The sequence below is a fragment of the Cibotium barometz genome, chromosome 7, assembly GCF_041138505.1.
Source record: "Cibotium barometz isolate CiBa-2024 chromosome 7, ASM4113850v1, whole genome shotgun sequence".
In the NCBI taxonomy this organism is placed as follows: Eukaryota; Viridiplantae; Streptophyta; class Polypodiopsida; order Cyatheales; family Cibotiaceae; genus Cibotium; species Cibotium barometz.
The window spans coordinates 36,112,218-36,137,878 of NC_141052.1; positions in this window are offsets into that span (position 1 = coordinate 36,112,218).

Genomic DNA, 25,661 nt, shown 5'->3' on the forward strand with positions numbered 1-25,661 from the left:
GAGAGGGGTTGAGAAGAGAGAAACATTGAGAAATTATAGAAAAGATCAATATTCACTAATTACCTTACAAATTGCTTGATTCTTTGTTCACGGTAGAGGCCCCCAACCAATCAATTGGTTAAGTATGTTGATGGAGCCACTAATGGGGATTGAAGAAAGAGGGAAGCTCCAAAAACTAGTGAATTATTAAATGAATTCACAGTTCTTGGCTTAGGTGGAGTAGAGTAACGATGCATAAACACTATCTATTTTTCAACAAGGGGGAGGCTTCTATTTATAGGAAAAATTGAGCTCCTAACCAAACAAACTGATTCTAGAATTTTCTAAATCAGTTTGGTCAATATTTGACCATTTTTAGGTCAGTTAAGCTAACTTTTTGGAACTAGACTTGAATGAGGAGAGAGGAGAGATGAAATATCTCAATTTTTATGAGTTTAAAACTCATTCAAGCATGTGAAATATGCACCTCCTTTAAAGAACTCCCCTTCCTTACATATGTGTCATAATGGAATCATTTTAATATTGCTCATAGTTTTTTACTAATAAACCTTGTACATTTTCAACTCTTCATCTTATGTGAAATATGCACCTCCTTTAAAGAACTCCCCTTCCTTACATATGTGTCATAATGGAATCATTTTAATATTGCTCATAGTTTTTTACTAATAAACCTTGTACATTTTCAACTCTTCATCTTATGTGAAATATGCACCTCCTTTAAAGAACTCCCCTTCCTTACATATGTGTCATAATGGAATCATTTTAATATTGCTCATAGTTTTTTACTAATAAACCTTGTACATTTTCAACTCTTCATCTTATGTGAAATATGCACCTCCTTTAAAGAACTCCCCTTCCTTACATATGTGTCATAATGGAATCATTTTAATATTGCTCATAGTTTTTTACTAATAAACCTTGTACATTTTCAACTCTTCATCTTATGTGAGCATTTACTCATTTTTGGATACCCAAAATATCTCATATTTTTAATATTGCTCATAGTTTTTTTTACTAATAAACCTTGTACATTTTCAACTCTTCATCTTATATGAGCATTTACTCATTTTTGGGTATCTTCTTTTACAAATTGGATTTATCTCCTCCCTACACATGGATTGATGCTATTGGCCCATAGGAACCTTAATTGGACCATAATCCAAAAATTTCTGAAAATCTAGACCCTTAGGCTAAGGTCCTTTATACCCATTTCCAATTAATTCCAATTGCACATTGGAAAGTTCTTTTTGAATTTCTGTTTCAGGGAAACTTCTTTTAATAAGATGAGTTATTTTTCTATCCAAAAATATTCATACTTTGAATATTCTCTCTCTAGAATATTTTCTCTCTCTAGGTTAAAAGAGTTAGAAACAAGATCTTTATATTTCTGAAGAGGGATTGATTACAGGGGAAGATACTAGACATCAAAAGGGGGTTGGGGGAGGAATCTTACATTCTACCCAACTTAAAAAATGCGAGATGTCCTCATCTCGCAAACTGGGATAATTTCACAAGATGCACGAATATGAGACTTAGAGAAAAATTTTAATCAAGGTTAACCACCAAGAAAAGTCTTAAAGAGAGCAAGATTCAAAATAAGAACAAGATTTAAACTTTATTCATTCTCGAAACTTATACAGTAAGGATAGAAGAACTCTTTACACTTCCATAAGCCCGTCCATCATATGATCACAAAAGCAGCACTCACAAGCTGCGCAAGTATAGGGTAACTCATCTATGGGAATGATTCTGCTGGTTATTGCCGCACCTATCTCAGTGGTATGAGGTGATCTAACAAAAGGACCTCTGAGAGGTAAGCCAAAAACGGGATAAAGGCATATCTTCTCATGAGGAAGAAAACATGCCAGTAAGAAAACCCACTCAGAAAACCCAAGATGCCTTGATCTCATGACACAGTAATATCGGGGACCCAAACCCAAAGCTTCAATAACCATGGCCAAGTAGACATTGTTACGAAAGTGCTGCTGACCCCAGGGTGTTACCCTAGTTATGTTTTGATGATAGGTTCGCCATTTGGTTTGCGCTACAGAAGTTCCCAAGTGAGGGAAAAGTGAGCGCTCATACTGCTCTATAAAATCCTTCTTCACAGATTCACTTGCGTCTTGAAGGTGAGGAATCATTATGGATAAAACTAGTTCTTGTTGCCAAGCCATGAAGGAGATTAAGAAAGAAAGGAGATCGATGGAAGTAAGATTACTGTGAGCGACAAGTAAAAGTTACGACTTATATAAAGGAAGGAGCTAGCGTAACTTAGAAGCCAACGATAACTTGCCACTGAAGTTTTACTGTCTTTCCATGATTTGGGTTTGACACATTTTTCTATAGAAGGCATTAAGAATTTTGAGATAAAGAGATAAAAGAAGCTTGTAGGCTAAGTCACCTACTTTCATTGAATTCAGATATAAGGCTCACAATATTTGGGGGATAACTTCATATACTCCCAAGAGATAAAGAACTTCTTTTGGGCCGTACTCGAATGAAGACCAAAACCTTGATATCCAAAACATCGATTCTCACTTCTGAACTCATTGTTCTGAATCCTTAAAACAGGTGGGACTCTTGAGAAGTATTCTAGAAAAAGGGTCTTCCTTTGTTAAACAGAACTTTCTTTTATTTTAGAGAGGGAATAATTATAAGATCAGAAAGGGAGATTCTTACTCCTGTATACCTCGAAGGCTGGGGAGGAATCTTACATTCTACCCCACTTAAAAAGTGCGAGATGTCCTCATCTCGCAAGGTAGAGGACAACTCTTTTTCTTAACATCCAATTTTATTTTGGGGTTCCTTATATTCTGGTCAACCCAACAGAACACTGGGATAAATATCCCTTATATAGAACTCATCATTAATATTCAGATCATATCATTCATATCTTTAACATGATAATGGTCCATTAGACCGAAAAATTTCCTTCTAAACATTCCTCCACTGGAATTTCAGTCAAGCAAGTTCTCAATTTGTCATCCCTTAACTTGATCTACTGATCAAGTATTAATAGTAACAATTTGACAGCACAACCCACTAATCTCATAGTGATTTGCTGAATTCATTATCATCATTTTAGTTATGAATATCATCACTGGGACTCGTCCCATTCATCCTCATTGTGGTTTTGTTCAGATTTTTATATTTCAACTAATTTCAGAAATCATCATTTTTCAATCAGAATTTTCAATCAGAATCCAATTCAATTCATCAATTCTCAAACAGAATTAAAAATCATATCAACCACATTCGAAATCATCCTCTGGATAGCATTAACGCTTATAATTTCAAGTCTTAGATTTACTCGTATATACTGTCAGTAAAGAGCTGCAGTATACTCTCGGTATATACGGGTAGTCACGGCCCTTGGAATTATAAGGTAAATACCATCATGTCTAGGCCTCAAGCAAGTCAGGGATTCTATATAATTGCGGTACTTCCATCTGAAGACCCAATTACCAAATTACGAATTTTAGTTTGAATATCAAATTGTATGACTTATATCAAATTGTATGACTTATATCACACAATTACAACCTTTTTGTGTTTCTTGATAAATTTTTGACATATTTGTCTTCTCAGTTGATCTTTATTAACCAAATGCTCTGATACCAACTGTGAGATCCCTGTTCCCACCGAGCAACGGATTCAGGATACTGGCAGCGGAAGTAGCACATCATGCGCGGTTAGGGGTCTCACACTCGAGGCCTCGCCCACGGATATCCGGACAAGAGACTAATCCGTCGGTTTGTCCAAAACCGAAACCGAAACCGAAAAAACTTCCTTTACTCGAAAAGCATGGGCGATTCCACCAGGATAACTCTTTACTCTAACGTAGTCAAGATCATTACGGATCAACTGATCTGACTGCACCTTTAATGGTACTTGGTCAAATCAAAGAAGAAACTTGCACTTGGATCATTGGGATTAATGCTTTTTTCTCCCATCAAGAGGCACAGCCGTTGATTCCTATCCATAGAACAATTTCTATCCGGGATTTACTTCATCTATCGTAATAATAGAAATTAAATCTTGATTTACGGATCCATCAGTCCAGCCTAACCCCATCCGATCCCATGGGTTAGCCAACCGCCCAACCACTGTAGTGATGGGATCCAATTTGGAATTTGGTTAGGTTTTGTCCCGGGTACCAAGGAAAAGAGTTCCAAGGCCCCCTAGCCGGAAGTTCATACAAACATAAAACTAGTCACACCACTTACACACCCAATATGAAATTGCCTTTTTCTTAGCATCAGCTAACTTTAAAACAATCCTTTAATGAAACCATAGTACCACTGATCACAATCTTCCAATTTATCCGGTTGATTCATAATTTCCCATCATTCCTTCATCAGAGTATCTATGGCATCATTGGCAACTAGAACGCTCACCACCTGTCCACACAGGGGCCTTTTCAATAGTTCCTAGCCCATAATACTCGGCAATATAATCACCCCCTCTTAATCAAGGTGTTCCATAACTCACCCATCACCCATCAATGTAGCATTACACAACCGTAATCGCTACCTCTCAATGATACATTGGAGTGTCCATCAACCGTAATCGCTACCTCTCAACGCTCCCTCTCAATGATACATTGGAGTGTCCATCAACCAATCATGTGTACGCGTGTCTACCATCTTAGACACCAAGTCCGTTTTGAGCCAACTCGCTCAAACGGCGGAACCACTGAATCTGATTTTAACGTAGAAGTTCGGGTGGGAACACTCATGCGCATGCATCTCACACGTGCATCGCTCATGTGTTCCACACGGGAACACGGATTATGGAAGGAGGCCGGAAGCAATTAATGCGAGAGAGCAGGATTGTAGCCATGGGAACATAAAGACGCACATAAATTTTTCATATTTTTATGTCGATTTTGCCGAAGTGCAATGTAAATCGTTTTAGGCCAATGTGGGTTCTAAATGAGAGTTCTAAGTGTATTAAGCAAGGCTCACTTATGGGGTTGTCTGCCCATGTGTGAAAGAGGCCTAGGGTTAGGGTTAGTGACATCTCTACAAAAGAGATGTTAGCTAAAGAAAGAGTACGTTTTTGGCCATTCTCATAAGCTATTGAGTAAAGCTCTTGAGCTCTCAAGCTATGGCAACTCTCTAACTCTCTCTCTATTGTACTCTAATGAGCATCAAGCTCCAATGAGTATAGCTCCACTTCTTTCTCTTGATCTATTTTAGCATCATTGAAGTAGATTAATCTATGATTAGTTGAATGCTTCTTTCTTTCTCTTGTGTATGCATGCTTGTAGCGTGTGTGTGTGTAGTCTCCATTGATGCAAGCTCTTGCCCACTTCATTGGCAACAATGAGTTATTCATGGATAGACTCTCTCTATGAGCTTGTGGGTTTGTGAATGTTACATTCTATGCTTGCTTAAGCTTGTGGGTTAGTAGATGCACGATTATGGGTTTGCTGGCATTAGGGAAAGCTAATATTTAATCAATGTTTGAATTGGATGAAGAGATTGCCATGCATTGCTTGTTCTCTTGATTAGTGTAGTGGATTTAAGGGATTGAGAGATTGATTGAGGTGTTGAATGGTTGAATCACCAAGTGGTGGTTCGTGTATGTGAGCTCTCCCTCAACGTTGTGACGATTGTCAAAGGACCAAACCTCCCATCACAAAGGACAATATGACATTGCGGCTTATGTTAAGCACACGTGCGTTTGCCAAATGGGGTATTGATTTTGTCGGTCCCATTAAACCTCCAGCTCGTCACACGCATGCCGAATATATTATAGTCGCAACTGACTATTTGACCAAATGGGTAGAAGCAAAGGCTACAGTCAAAAATGATGCCAGAACCACAGCCAAGTTCTTGTATGAGTTCTTGTATGAGTACGTGTTTACACGCTATGGCTTACCTATTGAAATCGTTAGTGATCAAGGTGTGCACTTTGTGAATGAGGTCATAGAGTTTTTACTTCAAGAATTTATGGTAATTCACAAGCGTTCTGCACCCTATCATCCCCAGACCAATGGTCAAGCTGAGAGTACTAAGATTCTCTGCAGAGCACTCACAAAGATTGTTGAGGGACATAGGACTGATTGGGAGAAAAAGTTGCACTCAGTTCTTTGGGCATATAGAACAGCCTATAAAACATCTGTGGGCACAACCCCATTTGAGCTTGCTTTTGGGATAGATGCAATTCGTCCCATTGAATTTCTTGTACCTACTCTATGAGTTGCTAAACAATTTTGGACTGGACTGGTCATGAGCTTTCTCAACGCATTGATGAATTGGAAAAGCTTGATGAGACCCGCTTATTGGCGGTTATGGGGATGTATGCCGAGAAGAGGAGACAAAAGCAATGGTATGATCGAAATGTAACAACTGGCCGATTCAAAAAAGGGGACCTTGTGCTCTTGTACACACTTAAGAAGCATAAGAGAAAGCTCAAGAAACATGGCCTAGGACCGTTTGCAGTGCACGTTTAGAGACACTAGAAGGTGAGAAAATCCCTAACTTCATTAATGGAAGTCGTCTCAAGAAATACAATGAACCATTAACTGAAGCCATGCTTCAACAAATGCATGCTGCCCACACACGGAAAGAAGCACATGACCTACTTAAATGTCAGGCTCAAGAAGAAGCTAACGCTAGAGTTGCAAAAGCCAAGGAGCGTCACAAGGCTTCTGTGTTGACCTTACAGTTGGCTACTGATGAGGACAATATGTCGATCCTTTCAATATTCACGTGTGTCTTCATCTTCATGAGACTACCTACTTTGTCTCTGCCTTAATTGACTTTGGTGCAGATTATAATGTTCTCTCATTTGACACATGGGGTAGCCTTGGGACAACCGACACTTGTGCACATTCCTATTGACTTACGAAGCTTCTCAGGTGAAGATACCCCTATAGAGGGAAAATGTGTCATTATGATATCCATTCAGGATCACCAGATGTCAGCTCCCTTTTATGTGGCTAGTAAGTCCAAGGCAGTGGGGTAGAGGTTGTTCTTGGTCGATCATGGTTGTACCAATTGTTCATTAGATTGGAAGAATAGACAATACAAATTGCAAATTGATTCTGATTGCATCTTGGGATCTGCTGCTCCACAAGTTTTATCATGTCAAAAGGGTGGTAGTTCTACCTTACCCAACCCACTTTCAACATCTGCTCTTCAAGCTCCAAGACAAATGATGTGGATAATCGATGAGTCCTCAAGTGAGGGCCATGGCTGGCATGTTCCAACTACTCTAGTCACTACTCAAAGAAGGCCAGGCAAGAAGGAATCGTCAATTTGGCTACCCAAAGATGCGTACAAACTTGTACCATCTAGCCTAGTTGCTAAACATCCTAAAAAGAATATCTTTTCCAAGCCTAAGCCTCAGATTGTTACTCATTGGGTCCCAAAGCATATTCTTAAAGCACAAGGCTATTATGAGGGTGCAACAGCACTTTGGCTTCCCAAATGCCATGGGTTGCTAGAGCCAGAAGAGTGTATCAATAAGATTCCAAAAGCCAATCACCAGTTGTCCCAACTTCTCCACCATCAACTTGTGTACCTAAGACAAATCCAACTTTACATGAGTCTCCTTTGAGCATAGATTCTAGCACTTCACTGTCTAAATCCTCTTATCTTGCTCAAATTCCTCTATCCTTCCCACTAAGAAGGACATACCCAAAACCAAAGGTAAGGCATTAACACTACAATTGAAGCTCTTTGGTAGATCAGTGTTGTTGAGATATCGAGCTCGTCTAGTGAGGCGGTGGACACTGATGACCCGCCTGGAGGATAAGCCCCACACTTACACCACTGGCATGGTTGGTGAGATCTTGGGTGATATGCGGCCAGTGGGATGACAGGCTGTGTGACAGCCATTCTAGAGACTGGCATAGTTATAGCGCCAGCTCATTTAGTTGGGTTCACACTATAGAGAACCCGTGTATGTATTGGTTGAGTACCTTTCATATTGAGTGTACTCTTATCTTTGTATATGGTGTGTTGAGTGTTGAGTGAAGAAGAAGAAGATTTTCAGCCTCTCACCTTGTGTGTTCTCTATTAGGGTTTTGTGAGAGTGTGTGTGTGCTTGGAAGAGCTCAAGCTCTCTTCCCCCCTGCATCTTTTCATGGTATCAGAGCCTGGTTCGTGCTAAGGGCTGAGCTGCAAGCAAGAGAACCACAGGAAGCGGTACGAGGGTAAGAGCTTCAACTACTCTTCCCTATTTGTGTTGGTGACTACACCCTTGTCAGGAGCTCTACGGGAGGCACCGGCAACGATCTCTGATTGAGGAGCTTTCTTTGCGGGAGTAAAGCTATAGGGCAACTATACTGTCCTATTGGATAAAAAAAAAACTAGGATGAAAACGCGTTTCGGGCGCGTCTAGACCTCCGTTTTTCAGAAAGCAGGCGATTTTGAGCACTGCGGGTAAGTCATCGATTCTCTGCAGAACTCTATTTTAAGATCACCAGACCAGATTTGAGCTATGCTGTTGGGGTGGTGAGTCAGTTTATGCAGGTTCCATGGAAATCGCATTTGGATGCATTGAGACGCATACTGAGGTATGTGAGGTCTACTTTGCATTGTGGACTATTCTATGAGACTGGGACAGAGATATATGTACATGGGTACACAGATGCTGATTGGGCTGGTAGTATCTCAGATAGAAGATCTACTAGTGGCTTCATGTTTTCTTTGGGGAGTGCTGTTGTGACTTGGAGCAGCAAGAAGCAGCCTACGGTTGCTCTATCGAGTGCAGAGACCGAGTACAGAGGAGCTGCTATGGCAGCATGTGAGGTAGCTTGGTTGAGAAAGCTACTTGCAGATTTGGGTCTATCAGTGGATAGGCAAGTTGTCATTTTCTGTGACAACATTAGCAGTATACAGTTGGCCAGGAACCCAGTTTTTCATGCTCGCACGAAGCATATAGAGGTCCACTACCACTTCGTCAGAGAGAAGGTCTTGGCAGGAGACCTTGATCTTGTTTATGTCAGCACAGAGGATCAGGTAGTTGACATCTTCACCAAAGCATTGGGTACAGAGAAGCTCCGCAGATTCAGGGCTTTGCTTGGTGTACATGAGATGGAGTTGAGCTCGAGGGGGAGTGTTGAGATATCGAGCTCGTCTAGTGAGGCAGTGGACACTGATGACCCGCTTGGGGGATAGGCCCCACACTTACACCATTGGCATGGTTGGTGAGATCTTGGGTGTGATATGCGGCCAGTGGGATGACAGGCTGTGTGACAGCCATTCTAGAGACTGGCATAGTTATAGCGCTAGCTCATTTAGTTGGTTTCACACTATAGAGAACCCGTGTATGTATTAGTTGAGTACCTTTCATATTGAGTGTACTCTTATCTTTGTATATGGTGTGTTGAGTGTTGAGTGAAGAAGAAGAAGATTTTCAGCCTCTCACCTTGTGTGTTCTCTATTAGGGTTTTGTGAGAGTGTGTGTGTGCTTGCAAGAGCTCAAGCTCTCTTCCCCCCTGCATCTTTTCAAGTGTTTGAATAGTCTCACTTTTACTAATGTGGTTCCTTCTGCCATTACAGGATTGTGTTCTTTTTGAGATGATCTTATCTACTTGTTTTTGATAGGGATTGTAATGCTGGATATGAGTGTATAAAGTTTGAAGTTTCTAAATTTCATTGTTCTACGCGCCCAGATACCTCTTGATGGATACTTGGCGAGATACATGTCCACCATACATTGACCCTGATAGTACTCAACCTGAACATCGCGGGGGTTATAGTGCTCCTCCTTTTCAAACTCATTCTAGGTACTTTTATGCTCCCTTAGGTGAAATTTGCTGTGGGCATCACTTTGTCACTTTATTCTATCAATAGCATCATCCATTTCCACATTGTCAAGAGTGTGCACGACTCGTATTAGGGGAAGCTTCACACATTTGTTGGCTATGCCGCTTTTACTTTCGACGATATGGCATGGGCTTTATGAAACAAATTGTGGGAATTACACCCCAATGCCATAACCTTCTTGATATGAGAGTACCAGATCGAGGACCAAATCAACATAGATTTCCTGAGGAGGTTCAAGCACAACAATGGAGGGATACATGCATAAATGACTTGCAACCACCTATCTTGCAAGACCTTCTTCCCCTAGCCTCAACATGTCAATTTTGGATCACTATGAGCACCTATATTGAGCAATTCCAAAATCGGCATTGTCTGCTTAACCTTCCCATAAGCGAGGAATTTTAGCGAGGAAGCACTCCTTCCTCTACGACCTTCTCCAGAGGCCGACTTTCTTAAGCTCTAGAAGTATATTAGTTATCCCTAGTGGTAGCTACCTCTCTTAGGTATGGGCTAGGTGCTACGATAAACAAAAATTTACGAAACACATGCCCTAAAAAATATATAGAAGTGACTTGAGACATGGCGTGTCTACGGCCATGTGGTAGGACCTTGGGTTGTTTTAGCACCTTGGGGCCGATGCCTTGGTTTCCATGGGGTGAACACTAACATCTAAAAGATTAAGAAGAAGATCTACAAGGACTCTATCGCCTTGATAGATGCTGGTAGGACTCTGGGTACATTATGGGCCCTCCAGACCGATGCCCTCATCTTCATGGGGTACTCCTTATGTCAAAAAGAAAGAAAAGGGTCTGTCGCCCTTGAGAAGAGGTCTCTTGGCCATTGCTTGGGTCTCATTGGGATGGAACCTTCCTCTTTATCAAGCTAAAAATAATAATTCTCTTTAATCTTCTGCTCTTTACAAAAAAAACAAAAAACAAAATGACGCCTCAGGGCACGTTTCACACACGCGCCCGCACCATCATGCTCTCCCTTCCCGTGACCAGTCTCAAAGAATGACCAAATCACTGGGATACTAGACTGCACATCCACCTATAAATCCATAAAAGATAGTCTTAGTTATTGTTTTCCTTAAGATGTTCTAGTGAATTTAGTTTAATTTTGCAAATGTAAGAGAACCATAAGTACTGCCTGTAGAGCCAATAGAATTATCGTGATGACTTGAACTGTGCGCCACAACCATCCGACACAACCCATCGCGCTGGGCCACGTATGATCCCACAATCTCCTAAAAAATCATCATGGAGACGAAAACAGTGTTGCACAAAATGTGCATCATTTGAACGATCATCATCACTGATATAGAAATGATACTCTCGAATAATGACACGGGTCTCGGGGGTACTCGCTATTCCATCTACATGAGCCTCTGCATGTCGATAGCTAATGTGGACCATAATAGCAACCTGGTGAGGTAAGCAATACAGACATTAAAGACACAAAAAATCAAATAAGTAATGTAGCTCAAACACGAAACAAATATTATGAAATATAACCATTACCTGCTCTGAGAAGTAATACTCAGATTGTATCTCCTGAAAAGGTGTGAAGGTGTAGTTCTCTGCAAAATCAATCACAGAGATGACCACACCAATAGGAAACTCTACCAGGCATGCTCGGAACTGACGATCCTGCCACATGGCACAATGACTGTGCCGTATATAGGGGTAGATCTGCTCCCTAAATGTGGCTGTGAAGTGACCGTGGTGTATGTTTGTCCACGAGCTGCAACTTCCTGGACTATCCCACCACTCTGGAGCTGGTGTGTCCCATACTCATAATGTTGCCATGCCACTATCTCTTGGTCACTTGCATCAAGATCTACCATCTGTAGATGTGCAAGTGAACCACATGATGTGCAATTGCTCTCGACACAAGGCATCCTATGGAACTGGGCATCCTCCGTGCGTGCACACAAAAGAGAGTGGATGAAATCACGAGGACTACGAGGCAACTCTCTATGCCCACTAAGAGAATGGAACACATCATAAAAAAGTTTGAACTCAACATGGTAGCGACAACATGTGTGAGTACCTCACAAACCAAGACTTACACCCCTCAAATTACCTTTGCCCAATTTTAAGCTCTGGATACGAAGCCACAAACTGAGAATACAACTCAGTTTGGGTCATTTCAAGAAAGCAAGCACCGTGCTCAATGAACACTCCTCTTGTCTCTCTCTTACACAAAGCTTTTTTGAAAACTGGTGAGGCATGACAATTCTCCTCCCAAAAACTTTCTATCGAGGTTCTAGTGGTTTCATCTAGTAGGCGATCATGCCTAGCTACACGACCACTACTCGCCCACAAAGCACCAACCTCATTGGCATCTAAACTTTGTCGCGCCTAATAGACCCAACTCTAAGTGTGTGTGGTGCTATGGAAAGGATGCGAGATGTGGCACTAACCTTACCCTTCATTTGGGAGCTACTTATGGCTGCCACAATAGCCCGTCGAGCAGCCAAAGCATCCGCAGAGTTCCTCTTCTTGTTAACTATAAGGAATGACGACACTTTGTAGCACCGCCATGCCAGCTCTCCTCTCTCTTCGACCTCCAATGTCGGAAAGCACCCTACAGTTGGCCATGTTGGGCAGATCAATCAAAGCATCAAGCACACATGCCTGTGATGAAGGCGTGAGGTCTTTGAAATAGGAATGAAAGATTGCATGGGCACGACGATGTGCCCCTGACTTTGATAGTTCTTTCCTATCCACACTAGGGGCGCCCAAAGGAGGGGGGGTGGGTTCTTGTAGAAGAGAAGGGGACTCAGGAAGGGCGGGTTAATGTGGATTATCTAAACTAAGGGATAGTGGCGGGGAAGAGGGCGGAGGGAGAGGAAGTGGAAGAGGAAGAGCAAGGCTTGGATCATCGCCAACAGAAGGTGTTGTCCTATCACGTTTTCGACTCCTACGACTTTGAGAACCCATTCTCAAGGAAGCTAAGAGAGAAAATATTATAAAGGCTCAACGATGGGATAGTACTAGAGATAAGTGTGGGATAGTACTAGAGATAAGTGTGGGATAGTACTAGAGATGTGTGATTATATAGGAAAAATAGGTTATCCACTTCAAATATAATTGGATTTCCTATCTAAGATTGATTGGATAATTAAGATAAACTATTATCCACTTAAAAATTAATATTATTAATAATATTTATTAACCACTCTAAATATTTATCATTACTAGATATATAAATATATCTTTAAATATATCTTTTATTTTATAATTATATAACTGCTTTTTTTTAATAAAGTGTTTTTTTTCAAATTTTATTTAAAGGTTTATTCTACATAAAGTATTTTTTTTAAATTTTATTCAAATGTTTATTCTACATAAATTTTTTTCAAGAAATATTAAATTAAAAAATTATTTTTTTTAAATTAAATAATATGAACTTTAATAATAATATTATTAATCTAATTTTAAAATATAATCCTTTAAAATTAGTGATTTTAAATTCTTTTATTTAATAAGTTATATATATTTTATTATTTAAAATTTTATATTCTATTTCTCTAAATTACTAAATTAACTTTTTCAAAAATATGTTTAAGAAAAAAGGGGAGGTGGGAAGGAGGTGCCACGTGTCACATGTGTGCATGACATGTGGCATTCTCTTGACATGTGGCACTATTATGGTTGATGTGCAAATTCCATGATGTGGCATGCCATGTCACCAAGTGCGAGGTGGCATGCAAAGGTGGCAAGAAGATGTGGCATTAATGATGACTAGGATGATGAGGTGGGGAGTCAACTAGGTTGACCATGTTGACATGGAGGGTGGAGGTGGCAAGCTGCTTATGTGGAGGTGGCAAGCTGAGGTGGCAAGCTGCTTATGTGGATCCTCTCGAAGCTCATGTGGACATAAAGTGGCATGCATATATAAGATTAGTGCCTACCTAAGCCTCACACATGGAAGCTTTGAAGTTTACCAAGCCTAGATTTCCAAACCTAACTAGGATTGGCTTTAGACTTGAAAAGGGGAGAGTGGACACAATATGGGAATTTTCACTTGGGAGGATTGAAAATGGACCTTCCCATACTCAAATTAAGCCAAATTTTTTTTAATAAATTCATGGCAACAAGAGTATTGATCCCTAGAGTTTTTAGATTGAAATATTCAATATTTAATTTTCTAGAATTAAATTACAATTGATTTAATGGGCCTTTGACAGTCATAATATTTAATTTTCTAGAATTAAATTATAATTGATTTAATGGACCTTTAACAAATTTTCCAAAGTAAATCTACAAAAATCCAACTGTTAGATTTGTAATTTTACCTTATACCCACATTATACTAATCTTTCCCAATCTAATCATCACTAGATCCATACAATTTGAGCATTTTAAATGGTAGATGTGGTGGGAGGATAAAATAGTATGTTTTTTAATAATTCTAATACATTTTAAATAATATAGAAAATAGTAGAACACATCAAAAATTACTCGATAAATCAAGTTAAGCTCTATGTTATTTGTATTTGTGATATGCAAAGTGGGAACATCATATGAGTAATAATGTAAAAGTTATAGGCAATTTACTCACATTTACTGTACTTGTCTAAACCTACAACAGGGCCTGTATACAAACTTGGTTTCCAAAGAAAAGGGGATTCGATCAGATTATAGTTTTAGGTGCCCAACTTTGCATAGGATGTTTCATTAGAAGACCTTGAAGTGAAACTCCTTGGCTAACTAGGAGAGATTGGCTATTCTTCTTGAAAAAATGCCCGTTTTCCAGCTAAAGCCAAGGGCGCCCACTACATGAAACTAGATAATCTCATCTTGCAACCACCCATTAGCTAAATGTCTCTTCAGCTACCCCTAGAAAGGTGGTGCCCCCTAGAAGGGGGCACCACCTTTTGTGTCCCTTGGGCTTCCGTTGTCCACAACTTACTTCCCATTTTACTTTAACTTTAATGCCTATTATGTTGGATAAATGTAATCCCAACTCCTTAGTCCAAATTAATATGTGGAGGATAGGCTAGTGGTCAGTGGTGGTTGGTGTGTAAAGCCTACAAATGGTTGGTGCATGTTGTTCATGCAACTCATGCAACTAAAAATAGGGTAGAGGAGTCTCTAAATAAGGTACAAGTCGTGATCAAGTGATTATGTAAGTTTGGTTTATGTCTAATTACAATTAGTGTTGCCATATATATATAGGCAGTGATGTGTGTGAACACACTTAGGACCGTCGGGGTACTTTTTCCCTCTTTAGGAGGTTTTTCCCCCGGCTTGTATATACGCCCATCCTTCTAGGGCTAACTTATCTTTTGTACATTGAAACAATCTAATACTTAGTGTTGTGTGCATTCTTGCTTCTTCTTCTCCAAGCTTTGTGTGCTTTCCTGCAATCCTAATTCCAACAATTGGTATCAGAGTAGGCATCGGCTCCCAGGGCTACGTCGCCAGCACTCTCCGACTCACGTTCTTCGATTGAGGTGAGCTTTCACGAGCGCTTGCAGGTCCCTATACTCTGCAAATAATCCTGTAGGGTACTGCATTCTCAGAAATCGCATCTGAGGTCATTTCGGGCTCCGTTTTTTGCATTTCAAGTTCTGCACAGGTGTTTTTGTCATTTTGTGCAGAAAATTTTGACAGTGCAATTTTCTGCAAAAAACAGGCATACGTACTCTATTGTGGACCGTGCTACATAGCACGAGTTGTTTTCTGTTCAGTCTTTGCTTCATTACAGGTAGCTTTTGCATCAGTTTCAGTTAGTGGCCATGGCTGATAACAGCAATGATGTATTTCACATGTTATCTGCTGATGAGATAAATTGGATGGAGATAGCAACTACCCACTTTGGGCATACATGATGCACCATGTTTTGGTTGCAAAAGGAGTGTGGAACATTGTGCAGGGTATGGATGTATGTCCAGGTTCTGTGGATGTAGGATCTGTTGAGGATGTTGCAGGTTCTAGTAGCTCTACTGTTGCTACTGTTTTACCCACTGCTGAACAAGCTCGTTGGGATGGTAAAGATGCGCACGCTCATGCCTTGATTGCACTTTCTGTCAAACGTAACATCACCCCACATATTCGTTCAGATAAAACAGCAAAATAGGCTTGGGATATTCTAGCTGGTTTGTATGCAGGTCATAAATAACGAGGCAAAATCTCTTACCTCCTGCGTAAAGAGCTAGAATTGAAGATTATGCAAGAAAATGATGACATGAATGTTTTTCTTGCTGAGATTAAAGATCTCAAAGAACAGTTGATTTCTACAAGTGAGATTATTCCTGATCATTCTCTTGTGCAGACTGTTCTTGATGCTTTACCTGAGACATATCAGACTTTTGCTTCCACGTAGAGACTTCTTACTGAGGACAGACCTGATGCTCTCAAGTATGATACTTTAGTCAAAAAGCTCTTGCAAGAAGCGCAGTCCAGGCAGCATGCAGTTGATCAAGCATTTATTGCTGTCCACCAGCAATAAATGAGTAGAGAAGAAGTGGTAAGGCAGCCCCTTCCACTGTTTCTTCTCCTATTAGTAGGTCTGCGACTTCTTCTCCTTCCACAGGTAGCAACAAGAAGTCTGAGAAGGCTCTTGATAAAGGCAAGAAAAAGACCAAGGGTAACTATTGTAAGGCAAATGATCATGTCATTAAGAATTGCCCTAAGCTAAAGGCTAAAGAGGCAAAGAAGAAAGAGTCAAATGCAGCCACAATAGCGGGGATGCTTCTACAAATGTAGATTCTGCAAATGTTGTGCAGGATACAGAATGGGCATTTAGCGTGTATTGCTAGTATGACCCATCTGTACATGATGCATGTTTGGCAGTTTCTGTTGACTCTAATGTATGGTATTTTGACAGTGGTGCTACAAAGCACATTACCTCGTATCGTGATATGTTCACTTGTCTTGAGGCTGTCTCTAATGGGAATACTGTCACATGTGCCAATAATGCTTCTTACCTAGTGAAGGGCATTGGTAAAATTATGCTTTACTACTGCAAATGGCAGTGCTTTCACACTTTCAGATGCTTTGTATGTGCCAGGGATAAAGAAGAATCTATTGTCTGTCTCTGCGCTTGCTAGACTTGGACTTGTAGTTAAATTTGTGGATGACAGATGTACTGTTCATGATTTGACTTCTGGTGATACGATTATTGCATCTGGCACCTTGTTTCGTGGGCTGTATAGGCTCAATTCTTATGACAAGTGTGTGGAAGATTCAGCAAATGCAGTTTCTGATGAAAAGGCAGTTTCAGATGCAAAACTATGGCATGCTCGTTTTGGTCATCTGAACTTTGCTAGTTTGCTGCATTTGCAGAAATTTGATATGGTTGCTTCATTGCCCCCTCTTGAGGCACCATTGAAACATGTTTGTGAAGGCTGTATTTTGGGCAAAATGGAGCGTTCTGCGTTTCCAAAGGATGGTTTTGTGCGGGCCACTCGCAAATTACAACTTGTACATAGTGATGTATGTGGGCCTATGCAAACACTTGTACATAGTGATGTATGTGGGCCTATGCAAACACTTGTACTTCGTGACTTTCATTGATGATCACTCAAGGCATGCATGGGTATATCCACTGAAGGCAAAGTCCAAAGTGTTTTTGTGCTTCAAATAGTTTTTTCTTATGGTTGAAAATGTATCCAATTGTACTGTGGTGGGCACCCTCTGTTCTGATCGAGGGGGGGAGTACTTGTCTAAAGAGTTTGATGCATTTCTGGCTAGTCATGGGATAAAACACCAATGTACAATGCCGTATACCCCTCAGCAAAATGGTGTTGCTGAGAGGAAAAACAAGTCACTTATGGAGATGGCACGATGTATGGTCAAGAGCCAAGCTTTGCCACATGCGTTTTGGCTTGAGGCTGTCATGTGTGCTGCATATGTACTCAATAGGTGTCCCACTAAGGCCTTGCAGTCTTTTACTCCATACGAAGCTTGGCATGGCAGGAAGCCTTCTATTGGTCACTTGCGTGTCTTTAGTTGCTTGGCCTATGCTTTATTGCCTGTGCAACAACGCAAAAAATTGGATGATAAGGCTGTCAAATGCATTTTTGTTGGTTACAGTGCTGAGAGCAAGGGTTACAGATTGTATCATCCGCAGTCAAAGCGTATCTTGATTAGTCGAGATATTGTTTTTGTGGAAGATGCTGTGCAGCCTTTGTTATCATGTACCAAAGAGACAGGTGTGAGCTCACGGGATGTATTTGATACATTGTTGCCTCTGTTTACAGGTGGGAATTCAAATGTAAGTCCTAATGAGGCAAATATTTAACCTATGCAGATTTCAAACGACATCATAGATCAGCCTATTTCTGATGCAGATTTACAGGATGTAATTTCTGAGGATAGGGCTGAAAATGAGCAGGCTAGAGGTATGCCTAAATGGCTCGTGCAAACCTTGCGTGATAGTAAAATTGATGCACCTATATCTAGTCGTACTCATTCAGGTTTTCAGCATGCCTCTTATGCATCAGATTGTTATGCTTTGGCTGTGTCTAGTATGTGTGAAGAGGAAGAACCTCTTTCATTTGTGTCTAGTATGTGTGAAGAGGAAGAACCTCTTTCATTTGATGAGGCACAAAAATCAAAAAATTGGTTGGCTGCAATGCAAAGTGAATATGATGCTATAATGAAGAATGGTACATGATCTTTGTGTGATTTGTCTATTGGTAAAAAGGCCATTGGATGTAAGTGGGTTTTTAAGTTGAAATGAAAGCCAGATGGCAGTGTTGATCGCTATAAGGCTAGACTTGTTGCAAAGGGTTATGCTCAAGAAAAGGGCATTGATTTTGATGAGATCTTTGCTCCTACTTGTTGTATGACTACCATTCGTAGCATTTGTGCATTGGCAGCTCATAATGGTTGGAATGTACATCAGTTGGACATAAAGACTGCGTTCTTGAATGGAGATTTGCATGAGGAGGTGTATGTATCGAAGCCTCATGGTTTTGTTCAAAGAGGGTAGGAAAAACAAAGTGTGCAGGTTGAAAAAGGCTTTATATGGTTTAAAGCAAGCTCCACGAGCTTGGTATGAAAAGATACATGCATATTTGACTACACATGGTTTTCAGAATAGTCCAACAGAAAGCACTTTATATGTTAAATGTGTGGATGATGTACATCTAATCATTGCTCTCTATGTCGATGACATGCTGCTCACAGGACCAAATGAAAGTCATATTGCTAATTGTAAGGCTGATTTGAATGCCTCTTTTGAGATGTCAGATTTGGGGCATTTGCATCATTATTTGGGGATACAATTTAAGCAGTGTGATGGAGGTGTTGCTTTGTGTCAGACAAAGTATATTGAGACATTGTTACGGAGATTTGGCCTTGAAGACTGCAAGCCTATTGCTACTCCAATGGAGACAGGTTTGAAGTTGAGTCTTCATGATGCTGGAGATCACTTTGATGTCACACTCTGTTAGACAGCTGTTGGTTGCCTCATTTATGTATGCATTACGAGGCCGAACATTCAGTTTGCAGTCTCACAGGTGAGCAGGTTTATGCATAGCCTAGGGTCTCAGCATTGGAAGGTAGTTAAACGCATCTTTCGCTACTTGAGTGGCACCATACATCTTGGGTTGTTTTATCCCAAGGGGAGATCATTGCCGCCAGATTTACATGCTTTTTCGGACTCAGATTGGGCTGGTTGCTATGACACAAGAGTGTCCACAAGTGGTTTTTGTTTCATGCTCGCGGTAGCTCATGCATATCTTGGTTGAGCAAGAAGCAACCTACTGTGGCCACTTCTAGTTGTAAAGCTGAGTACAGGGCAGCTTTCACAGCTTTCATGCTCGGTAGCTCATGCATATCTTGGTTGAGCAAGAGAAGCAACCTACTGTGGCCACTTCTAGTTGTGAAGCTGATGAGTACAGGGGCAGCTTTCACAGCTATGGTTAAGTGTGTGTGGCTCAGACGGCTTATGGTGGCTGACTTGGGTGTTGGATAGGAGTCTGCCACCTCTATCTTCACTGACAGTCAGAGCGCATTGGCAGTTGCGAGAAATCCAATTTTTCATGCTCGCACAAAGCACATTGAGGTGCATTATCACTATGTCAGGGAGAGACTCTCAGCAGGAGAGATCAGCTTGGCCTATGTGCCAACATAGGACAACCTCGCCGATCTTTTCACAAAGGCGCTTCCTCGTGAGAAGTTCGAAGCTTTCCGCAAAGCTTTGGGCTTGCTCCCCTTTGTGGACTGATCTACTTCGGGCATGGCACTCCCCTATACATGAGTGCCAGCTCTCGTTCACACCATCACTCCTAGGGGGGATTTGTTGCCATATATATATATAGGCAGTGATGTGTGTGAACACACTTAGGACCGTCGGGGTACTTTTTCCCTCTTTAGGAGGTTTTTTCCCCCGGCTTGTATATACGCCCATCCTTCTAGGGCTAACTTATCTTTTGTACATTGACACAATCTAATACTTAGTATTGTGTGCATTCTTTCTTCTTCTTCTCCAAGCTTTGTGTGCTTTCTTGCAACCCTAATTCCAACAATTAGTGTCTTCTTGTGTTAATCTCATATCAATTTTCTGCATATACCAATTTTTGTCCCTCATATTCATGATGTCTTGTACAATCTTTGATCCACCTTGATTATGTTTTTGATCAATCTTCATAGCTTAGTTATCATATCCAACATTTGGTATCAGAGCTTGACTCAATTAGGTTTAGTTGATTAGCAAAAATCTTAATCAATTTCTTAATCACCATAGCCAGTTTTTCTCAGTTTGAACCACATGCTATAGTTTGATTCCATGTGTGCACCTGAGTTGATTCTAGCCCAAGATTTTGATATTGACTCTTAGATTAGCTCCCATGCTTGCTACAATTCGAAGATTAACGCCCAATTCCATTGCAGTAGCGCGAATTTATCATCGCTAGCCAAACAGCCATTTTTCTGTTCATTGAATTAATTCGCTGTCTTCGCTTCGAATTGAGCCAATTCCTTTGAGGTGATGTAAGTCCATCAAGTGAAGATTCATCATACCAAATCTTGTGATATTTGGTGGATTGTAGCTGCTGTGTACGAAGCTAATTTCCAGTCGCCCCTTTTCTGTAATTTTTGCTCCTCCAACATGGTGATACCAATTTTGATTTATATTGATGATATTTTTACTATTTGGGCTTAAATCATCTATGTGAGCAAGTATTCAACATTAATCATCATATTTCATCATCATGAGTTCTAAATTTTCCGACAAATTCAACGGAGCTGGGTTCCATACCTGGCAAATCAAGGTGAAGGGCTACCTCATGAAGAAAAATCTGTGGAGTATGGTCAAACCACTTACTGAAGATGAAGCAGGTATTTGCAGTTACAAGAGCTACAACGGCTGCACTTCAAGCAAAAGATGAACAAGCACTTGGTATTATCATTACTGCTTTAGAAGATGATTTTATTCATTATATTGATGATGTTGAGTCAGCTCTATGGAAGCTTGGGAATTATTAGAACGTACTTTTGGTGCAAAGGCAAAGCATTCCAAGATCAGTTTGAAGATGCAACTCTTTGATCTAACCATGGAGAGTAATGAAAATTTAGCAGCTTTGATTAACAGGTTGAAGGGCTTAATGACACAGTTGGTTTATGTTAAATCTCCTATTCCTGAAGAAGATGCTATTGCTATCCTGCTTTAAAGCTTACCTTCAAGCTTTAGACAAATTGTGACGGTACTTAAAGAGAAGGAGCCAGTCCCTTCTTTGGAAAGTATCATAAATTCTTTGCAGGAAGAAGACAAGAAGATTACAAAGGATGTGATAGATCCTTATGCATATACTGTTACTACGACATCGGCAAAGAAGAAGTGTACTATTTGTGGTCGTACAAATAATCTTACTAAGGATTGTTTCTCCAAACATCCTTGTGAGCATTAGGGCCAATTTGGACAAGAAAAGGGCTGTCTAAGGATCTAAAAAGGGGCAACTTAAAAAAGACCATGAAGATCTTACCAAAACTATTCAACATGGGTACTCATTGGATAGAGCTCATCAAGCGCCACCTGTGGACCATTTGAGCGCTAAATTTGGAGTTCATATGTAAAAGTTATGGCTAAAATAGTGCAAAATGTTCCAAAAGTAAGTGAAGGAGATCTTGACACGTGTACAAAAATGCCATACTTCTTGACACGTGTACAAAAATGCCATACTTCTTGACACGTGGCTCCTCCTTGACCCTTAGATCAAGAATAGAGAAACCCTAAACAGCCCTTTTTTCATCCAAATTGGCCCTAATGGTATTGTGGAAAGACGAATCATCCATCCTCAAAGTGCTACCAAAAAGATCAAAAACAAGAAAAGGCACATGTGGTTGAAGAAGTCAACCAACAAGAAGAAACAAATCTTTGTTCTAGTCTCAGTATAAAAGATGTAGATGAGGAGTATGCTTTTTAGATTATGTCATGTATGTGGTTGAGTCAAGACTTATGTTGTTCCAACTTGACGAGTTGTAGAGGAGAGTACACTACCCTATGTTGTTGTTGTTAAGGGGGGACTCTTACTCATTGTGTCAAGGAGGTTTGTTAGACTTGATTCATGTTTTGTAAGAAGTTGGTCTTAAGGGGGGATTGTTGGATAAATGTAATCCCAACTCCTTAGTCCAAATTAATATGTGGAGGGTAGGCTAGTGGTGGTTGGTGTGTAAAGCCTACAAATGGTTGGTGCATGTTATTCATGCAACTAAAAATAGGGTAGAGGAGTCTCTAAATAAGGTACAAGTCGTGATCAAGTGATTATGTAAGTTTGGTTCATGTCTAATTATAATTAGTGTTTTCTTGTGTTAATCTCATATCAATTTTCTGCATATACCAATTTTTGTCCCTCATAATCATGATGTCTTGTACAATCTTTGATCCACCTTGAGTATGTTTTTGATCAATCTTCATAGCTTAGTTATCATATCCAACATATTAACCATTGCTTAGGTATTTCCTATTTGAAATCCCTTGAACCTTATTTATATGCAGACCTTTTACATATAAATAATATTTCCTAGTCTTTCCTTTTAGTGTTTCTTATTAGAGAAATGTGATGTTTAATTCTTGTTGATTGCATCCATAGACTTTGATCTTGGAGAGGTTGAGGGAGAAAAAAGGTAGTTTTGGAGCTTGTGAGTGGTTTTGGTAGGTGGTAAAAAGAAGCTTTGTTTAATGGTCAAAAATCCTTTTGCTACTATTTAAAGGTCCTAAAAACATACGATCTGACCTTTTAATTCACATGTACCTATTGATTGTGGTTTGGAGCCTTTTGCCTCTTCCTATGCAATGAGATTTCTTTTTTTTTGAAGACTTAATATTTTCCAAAAATGAATTCCTTGACCTCCTTTGCTCCAAAAGCTTTTGCAAAAATTTATTTTTGAATTTTCTCCAAAAAGTTTTCTGCTTTAGTGGTTCTCAAAGCTCTGATATCTCTCTTAATACCTTTACGATACTTAGAGAAGAATTCTATTTCTCAAGCACAAAAATTAGAGCAAGCTATAGGCTTGAAAAAAATTAAAAAGCATGAACCATACATAACCAAAATAAAATAAACCAAAAAAATTAAAAATAAGAAAGAGATCACTATCAATACAAGATTGGATTTAATCTTTCTTGAATGAGTGTCACCCGTCATACAACTCATCCATATTTATATGTATTAAAAGCTTGATTTTCAAAAGATAACTCCAAAAAATAAAGCTAAAGAGATTTTGAGTTTTTGTGCGTACAAAAATATAGCAAGCTACAATTATCAAGTCTTAGGCCTACCAAAAGTATAAATACTAATTGGTATGTATAAAGGTTTGAGGCCAAAATATCTCATTGTGGTCCAACAAATGTTCCACCTGTGACTAGCATATTTATCTCCCACTCAAGCATCACCTACATTAAAATAATACTAGTCAGTGCACAAATCTGATTAAACACATTGATCCAACAAAGTTTTCACTCGCGTGACTAACAAAATAGTCTACCACTTAATTGCCACCCTACTACTCAGCCTATGGAGCTGGTGTAAACTCACATACCCATAATTAAAATTTCCTTTTTCATTACTCATGCATACAGAGTTCACTCACCCACTCCATGAAAAAAATTTCCTTTCTCTTCAATAAAACATAAACAATACTCAATAAATCTAAAATAAATATCATGAATGTATCATCATAAAAAAACATTGTAAATGTATTATCTAAAAAATATCTTGAATATATCATAATAAAAACACTACAAATCACTACAAAAAAACCACCAAAGTATCCCCTTGACTCCATGACCATGATTTACATACCAAGAAGGTATACACTACAAATCATTATAAAAAACAAACCACCAAAGTATCCCTTTGACTCCATGACCATGATCCACACACCAAGAAGGTATGATCCACACGTGATCAGATAGATCATTCAGTGTTAGATTCTCTCTATCACAAAATTATTAAGAGACTAAGGTTATGTAAAAGGGGAGGAGAAGGGTGTGTGTTTGAATGGACTTTTATGGTCCACTAGCTCACCTATTTAAAGGTGGAGCTAGAAGGCATTTTATGAGCATGAAGCTTAGTTCTATTTTGCGCAACTTAATAAGCAAAATCTTTTCTTGTATTTTGTGAGTCTCCTCCTCCACATATTTGATCTAGCATGAGCACCACGAAATTCTAACATGGTATCTAGAGCTTGGCAAGATTAGGTCATTTTTGTGGTGTAGAATAGGTCAATTGTATTCCTTTTTTTTTTGTGGAGCTGAACCTTCTGCTAGTGGAGGAGCTCTAGCATCTTGTGGAGGCAAGAACTCGGCGAGTTTCCATCTGGGAAAGTGTAGAGGAGGTCTGGGCGCTCAGGAACGTACAACAAATTTCTGGGTTTCTCTTCTCCTGGCCGCGTCACTGCGTTCTGAGCAAGCCGACGCACAAAATCAGCAACACTGGCTTTCGTACATCTATTCGCCTTGTGTGGGGCCACACAAGCTTAGGGCTTTTGAATCCCTAAGCCTCAAGGTCCTACAGCCCAAGTCTCAGCCCTAATGGCAGGCTAAATCGAGCACTGGAGTCAAAATACCAATCGGTTGTTTGGTTTTCAGCCATGGAAGCTTGTAGAAAAGCTTTATAAAAATGTTTTAAATAGTAATTAGCCTTTATGCTTATCATTAAAGGAGTACTAATATGTTAAGTTCTCTTGAGAGGGTATTTTTCCATATCCTTAAAGTGGTGGGCGGCATACACCATGGGCTATTCATAAGCCTCATTGCCATCAAGCTTCATCAACATCTTCAAGTGCACAAAGCTTCTCAAAGTGTGCTTATAAGCACTAATAGTGTTGATGAACACTAATGAGGCTACTAATCCAGCAAAGGAGAGCCATTCCAAAGTGTTTCTAAACACTAAGAGTGTTATAAAACACTAATGGTGAATCTAATCACCAATGCAAGTGTCATTAGACGCTAGGAATGTGCTCTTAAGCACTAATAGTGTTGCTAAACACTAATGGTGACCTTAATCACCAAACAAAGTGTTATTTGACACTAATGAAGCTAATCTCCATTATAATTAGTGGTTGGGCACAAACCCTAAGTGGTTGGGCACAAACCCTAAGTGCTAAACCATAAACTTCACCATCTTAATCTCCTTTTTTATGCAACATCCTTAACTTGATTAAGGGTTGTTGCACTCTCATAAGCCTTTCTCTTTCTACTTAAGCCAAAACATCACAAATTTCTAGTTTTTTCTTCTTCATAAATCAGCCCATTACTCTCTAGTAATCTCCTTCAATACCCAATGTCAAAGGACAACATCGAAATTAAGAAGTTCTCAGGGAGAGGGCTTCCACACTTGGCAAGTCCTTGTCAAGTACAAGATGATGTCCAAAGGTTTTTGGCCATTCATCTCTGGCACTAAGGTTATTGATCAAA